This window comes from Aegilops tauschii, chromosome 6 (genome assembly GCF_002575655.3).
Source record: "Aegilops tauschii subsp. strangulata cultivar AL8/78 chromosome 6, Aet v6.0, whole genome shotgun sequence".
In the NCBI taxonomy this organism is placed as follows: Eukaryota; Viridiplantae; Streptophyta; class Magnoliopsida; order Poales; family Poaceae; genus Aegilops; species Aegilops tauschii.
The window spans coordinates 150,053,509-150,060,795 of NC_053040.3; positions in this window are offsets into that span (position 1 = coordinate 150,053,509).

The window sequence follows — 7,287 nt, forward strand, 5'->3', positions numbered from 1 at the left end:
ACCGGCTACTATTCAACCAACCCTCCATCAGCTACTGTTCAACCAGCCCTCCACGGGGTCCTGTTCATCCAGCCCTCCACGGGGTCCTGTTCATCCACCGGCTCGATCGATCGGGGTACTGTTCATCCAGCGGCAACGGCCTCTACTACCACGAGTTCTTGTTCATCCAACCCCCACCGGGAACTGTTCATCCAACCCCCCCAACAACGCTCACTATTCATCCAGAGGCAGCATCGATCGGCTTTAGTTAGCAGCAGTAGCGAAGGAATCACTCGGCTTCAGTTAACAGCAAGGGATCGATCGATCGCTCGGGTTCAGTGTAACGCGTAGCCTGCAGTGCAATCGCTCGGGTTCAGTTACAGCCCAACGCCTTGCACACACGCGCGTACGTATGAGAGAAACGTGCATCGCTCGGCCCCTGACCACCCACCGTAACCGGGAACTCCTCGATATTTTCCTCGCCCTCGCTTCTACCACAGTTTTTCCGTCATGGACGGCCCAAAGAATGTCATGCAGCTGCGTCTCCGGCCCGCCCAGGACGAAAATCCCATTTTCTGTCATGATTTTTTGTCATAGAAGTAGGACCCCACCACATCTATGATGATACCGGGTTTTGTCACAATTATCGTCATAGAAGTGTCATAAGTATGACAGAAAAAAATTCGTTCGGCCCAAAATGTCACGGATGTGTTTTTTTTTTGTAGTGATATGGGCATTCCGCTTCACCTTGTTCAGCAACCAGAATATATTTTGCCTCTTTCTTTACCGTCTTTAATAGTACAAGAATACATTTGTGGTTCATCATTCTTTAGTTGGTTCTTATGTAATTCTTGAACATATGTACCTATGAATCGAATAATGCATTGGTTGTTTGAACCTGATGGATATGAATAAAGTTGTAGCATACATTCAAATTCAAATTCAAATCCGGTACAAATTGAAATAGCAGCAATTAAATTACGGTGAAATTACGCTCCCCAAGTTGTTACGGCACACACGGTTGGTAAAACACAAACGTTTGCGATATACACCATAATCCGAGACGGTTGACAGAGAGGAAACGTGTGCAAGCATGCACACAATTGCCATTTGCAAAGCGTGTGCGATGTCAGACAATATCACAAACGGTGCGGGTAAACTAAATGTTTGTGTTAGTTGCCTTATCGTACATGATTCGCAACCATGAACTGTTTCTGATGAAGTATGCATCGTAAACGTTGCACCATAGAATAGCATGTGCGATGGTTCTCATGTACGACGATGTTACGACAGTCCGACGTTTTGTAATCATGTCCGACACTCGTACGGCGATTAGCTAATCTTCTTAATAGTGAACCGTTTGTGATGGGCCGCGCATCATACACGTTCTATAATAGTGAACTGTTTGTGATGGGCCGCGCATCGTAAACATAGCACCACAGAATACCAAATCCGATGGCAATGCGAGCAGAAACGAGTAGGAGTACTGCAGGGTCCCTATCCCCGACGGTTTCGGGGTCGTGTGGGAAGGACCCCCTATCGCCATCACTCACTAGGCGACGGTTCCAAATGCCGTCGCGGAAAGGGGTTAAAATCGTTTGTATAGGACCGACGCGTACCAGTGTTTCTCTCTTATTTTATAAGGTTTACATATAGAGGGAGAATGCCGGCAGCAGGAATTCTGGACCGGAAAGGAGCAAATTTGAGAGACCTATTCTGCACAACTCCAAAAGTCCTAAAAAATTACGGAGAATTATTTTGGAATATATAAAAAATATTGGGCAAAGAAAATACCAGAGGGGACCCACCATGAGGCCACAAGCCTAGGGCGCTCCCTACCCCCTGGGCGCGCCACTATGGCTTGTGGGCCCCCTGGTAGGCCTCCGGTGCCCATATTGTGCTATATGATGTCTTTTGACCAGGAAAAAAATCAGAAGGAAGCTTTCGGGATGATGCGCCACGCATCTCGAGGCGGAACCTGGGCAGAAGCAATCTAGGGCTCCGGTGGAGCTGTTCTGCTAGGGAAACTTCCCTCCTGGAGGGGGAAATCGAAGCCATCGTCATCACCAACGATCCTATCATCAAGAGGGGGTTAATCTCCATGAACATGTTCACCAACACCATCTCCTCTCAAGCCGTAGTTCATCTCTTGTATCCGATCTTTGTCTCAAAACCTCAAATTGGTACCTGTGGGTTGCTAGTAGTGTTGATTACTCCTTGTAGTTGATGCTAGTTGGTTTATTTGGTGGAAGATCATATGTTCAGATCCTTAATGATATTTATTACCCCTCTGATTATGAACATGAATATGCTTTGTGAGTAGTTACGTTTGTTCCTGAGGACATGGGAGAAGTCTTGTTAAAAGTAATCGTGTGAATTTGGTATTCGTTCGATATTTTGATGAGATGTGTGTTGTCTTTCCTCTAGTGGTGTTATGTGAACGTCAAATACATGACATTTCAACATGATTTGGGCCTAGGGGAGGCATTGGGAAGTAATAAGTAGATGATGGGTTGCTAGAGTGACAGAATCTTAAACCCTAGTTTATGCATTGCTTCGTAAGGGGCTGATTTGGATCCACATGTTTCATGCTATGGTTAGATTTATCTTAATTCTTTTTTTCATAGTTGCGGATGCTTGCGAGAGGGGTTAATCATAAGTGGGAGGCTTGTCCAAGTAAGGACATCACCCTGGCACCGGTCCACCCACATATCAAATTATTAAAGTAACGAATGTGAATCATATGAGCATGATGAAAACTAACTTGACAGTAATTCCCATGTGTCTGCATGAGCACTTTGCTTTATATAAGAGTTTGTCTAGGCTTGTCCTTTGCTACAAAAAGGATTGGGCCACCTTGCTTCACCTTAGTTACACCTGTTACTTGTTACCCGTTACGAATTATCTTATCACAAAACTATCTGTTATCGATAATTTCAGTGCTTGCAGAGAGTACCTTGCTGAAAACCGCTTGTCATTTCCTTCTGCTCCTCATTGGATTCGACATTCTTACTTATCGAAAGGACTATGATAGATCCCCTATACCTGTGGGTCATCAAACCTCCCCGACAACGGCGCCAGAAATTCTTCCTACTACTTCTTGAGCTTGCGTTGATTTTTCCCTTGAAGAGGAAAGGGTGATGCAGCAAAGTAGAGATAAGTATTTCCCTCAGTTAAGAACCAAGGTATCAATCCAGTAGGAGGCACAAGCAAGTCTCCAATCTATGCACCTACACAAACTAACAAACACTTGCACTCAATGCGGAAAAGGGGTTGTCAATCCCTTCACGGTCTCGAACAACAGTGAGATCTAATAGAGATAGGTATAAAAGATAAATAAAAAGGCAAACTAAAGTAAATCTAAATAAATTGCAGCAAGGTATTCTTGGTTTTTTTGCTTTATAGATCTGAAAATATATGATGGAAAATAGACCCGTGGGCCATAGGTTTCACTAGAGGCTTCTCTCTTGAAAGAAAACATACGGTGGGTAAACAAATTACTGTCGAGCAATTGATAGAAAAGCGCAAAGTTATGATGATATCCAAGGCAATGATCATGAATATAGGGATCACGTCTGTGTCAAGTAGACCGAAACGATTCTGCATCTACTACTATTACTCCACACATCGACCGCTATCCAGCATGCATCTAGAGTATTAAGTTCATAAGAACGGAGTAACGCCTTAAGTAAGATGACATGATGTAGAGGGATAAACTCAAGCAATATGATGAAAACCCCATCTTTTTACCCTTGATGGCAACAATACAATACGTGCCTCACTACTCCTACTTTGTCACTTGGTGAGGACACCACAAGATTGAACCCAAAACTAAGCACCTCTCCCATTGCAAGAAGAACCAATCTAGTTGGCCAAACCAAACCGATAATTTGAAGAGAAATACAAAGATATTTGATCATGCATAAAAGAGTTTAGAAAAGACTCAAATAATACTCATAGATAATCTAATCATAATCCATAATTCATCGGATCTCGACAAACACACCACAAAAGAATATTACATCGGATAGAACTCCAAGAACATCGAGGAGAACATGGTATTGAAGATCATAGAGAGAAGAAGCCATCTAGCTACTAGTTATGGGCCCATAGATCTGTGGTAAACTAATCACGCTTCATCAGAAGGGCAATAGAGTTGATGTAGATGCCCTCCGTGATCGAATCCCCCTCCGGTAGGGTGCCGGAAAAGGCCCCAAGATGGTATCTTAAGGGAACAAAGGCTTGCGGCGGCGGAAAAGTATTTTGGTGGATGCCTCTGATGTTGGGGGAATATTTGGGTATTTATGGAGCAAAGATTAGGGTTGGAAGGTCTATGGGGGCCCCACAAGCCTGGGGGCGCACCTCTAGGGCTTGTGGCCACCCCGTAGGTCTTATGGCCTCCTCTCCAAGTCTCTTGGGCGTCTTCTGGTCCAAGAAAATCATCGCAGAAGTTTTATTCCATTTGGACTCCGCTTGATATTCCTTTTCTGTAAAACTCAAAAACAAGGAAAAATAGAAACTGGCACTGGCCTCTAGGTTAATAAGTTAGTCCCAAATATAATATAAAATAGCATATTGATGCATATAAGACATCCAAAACAGATAATATAATATCACGCAACAATCAAAAATTATAGATATGTTGGAGACGTATCACCTGCCCAGGCGGCCTTTCCTCGACCTCCAAGAACCATCAGAACCTCCTTATTGCCTCCCCACTCTCGGATCTTATGTTTCAATTGCTTTTGAAATTTTAGGGCACTAGTTTAGGGAATCTGTTAAAGAAAAATCTATTTTGGTGCCCAAAAACTTTCTCCCTCCTCATCTAAAATTATTTTTAGGGAATAAACTTTTACATCGCCTATTGGAGATGCTCTAAGGTGGCATGCACCACCACTTGAAAATCACGTGGGACAAGTCGACCTCCTCCTTCTCAGATACATGAGCAAATGGACCTCCAGCCTTTTGCTTGAAAAGGTTATCTCAACTTGAGAATTTCCTTTGAGCCTGATGTACCTGGTGAAAATTCTTAGGGCCAGTGCTAGTCACGAAGATCTTTCCTCGGATCATCCCAACAGAGAGAAAGTATTTGCACTCTCTTTAAAATAGTTGTGGGAGGCTTATTGGTGAGTACAGGTACCCACTCGGAGAGGTGAACTTTACGAACGTGATTGGATCATATCACCCACGGGTGTTTTGGTACTCTTGAATTTCGTGCCCTGAGAAAAGGTAGGGCCCCTCTCCCCTCCTGCGTCGCTCCCGCGTGCGACTGGGAGGGCAACCTAGCTTCCTCCGTCGCCGGTCCCTCCCTCCGCTCCGACTCCTCCCTCGCCACCGCCAAAGGGTGGAGCCGGGCAAAGCTCGATCACCATGGCCTACGACGGGGCATCTTCGTCGCCACACGCGGTAGGGCTCGCGTGGGCCGACCGACCTGGATCTGGCCGTGGCATTCTCGCAGAGCAGCGTGGCCCCAGATCTGTGCAGGTGATGGCGCGCGGGTGCGTTGGTGGCGTGTCAAGCTGCACAATGGTTGGAGCGGGTTGCGGGCAGCTGCCTTCATTGTGACAGCATGCTAACGGAGGTGGCGGCACAGCAGTGGCGGTCTCGGCCTCCGCCTCCTCTTCTATGGCGTCCGGGGGGAGAGGTGGTGGTGCGGGCCGGGGTGATACGTCTCCAACATATCTATAATTTTTTATTGTTCCATGATGTTATATTATCATTCTTGGATGTTTTACAATCATTTTATATCATTTTTGGTACTAACCTATTGACATAGTGCCCAGTGCCAGTTGCTGTTTTCTGCTTGTTTTTTACATCGCAGGAAATCAATACCAAATGGAGTCCAAATGCAAAGAAACTTTTTGTGGAATTTTTATGGACCAGAAGACACCCAATGGGCCGGAGAAGCACCTAGGGGGTGCCCCGAGGGGGGCACAATCCACCAGGGCGCGCCCAGGTGGGTTGTTCCCACCTCGGTGGCCTCCCGCACTGCCTCTTTGCTCTATAAATACCCCAATATTCCAGAAACCCTCAGGCAGTCAACGAAAATCAATTCCAGCTGCCACAAGTTCCAGAACCACGAGATCCAATCTAGACACCATCACAGAGGGGTTCATCATCCTTATTGGTGCCTCTCTGATGATGCGTGAGTAGTTCATTGTGTTGGGGAACGTAGCATGCAATTTCAAAATATTTCCTACGATCACGCAAGATCTATCTAGGAGATGCATAGCAATGAGAGGGGGAGAGAGTGTCCATGTACCCTTGTAGACCGAAAACGAAAGCGGTAACTTAACAGGTTGATGTAGTCGAACGTCTTCTCGATTCAACCGATCAAGCACCGAACATACGGCAACTCCGAGTTCTGCACACGTTCAGCTTGATGACGTCCCTCGAACTCTTGATCCAGCAAAGTGTCGAGGGAGAGTTCCATCAGCACGACGGCATGGTGACGGTGATGGTGAAGTGATCCGTGCAGGGCTTCACCTAAGCACTACGTGAATATGACCGGAGGCATAAACTGTGGAGGGGGGCACCGCACACGGCTAACAATGTTTGTTGTGTGTTCTAGTGGTGCCCCCCTCATATATATAGGTTGGAGTGGAGGATAGGCAGCCAAGGGGGTGCCCCGAGTAGGAGGAATCCTACTTGGGGTCCTCCCAATTCGTCCTCCACCCTTTCCTATTCCTATTCGGAGTACGAAGGGAAGAGGGGGAAGGGGGAATCCTATTCCCTTTTTCCTTTCCTTCTCCAATTTGGCCAGCCCATATGGGTGGGGGGCACCAGCCCCTTTGTGGCTGGTGTGTTTCCCCTCTTGGCCCATAAGGCCCATATCTTTTGCCGGGGTTGCCCGGAACCCCTTCCGGTGACCCGATAAGTACCCGGTGCATCCCGAAACACTTCCGGCGTTTGAATACCATCGTCCTATATATCACTCTTTACCTCTCGACCATTTTGAGACTCCTCGTCATGTCCGTGATCTCATCCGGGACTCCGAACAACATTCGGTCACCAAATCACATAACTCATATAATACAAAATCGGCATCGAACGTTAAGCGTGCGAACCCTACGGGTTCGAGAACTTTGTAGACATGACCGAGACACCTCTCCGGTCAATAACCAATAGCGGAACCTGGATGCTCATATTGGTTCCTACATATTCTACGAAGATCTTTATTGGTCGAACCGTTATGACAACATACGTTATTCCCTTTGTCATCGGTATGTTACTTTCCTGAGATTCGATCGTTGGTATCTTCATACCTAGTTCAATCTCGTTACCGGCAAGTCTCTTTACTTGTTCCGT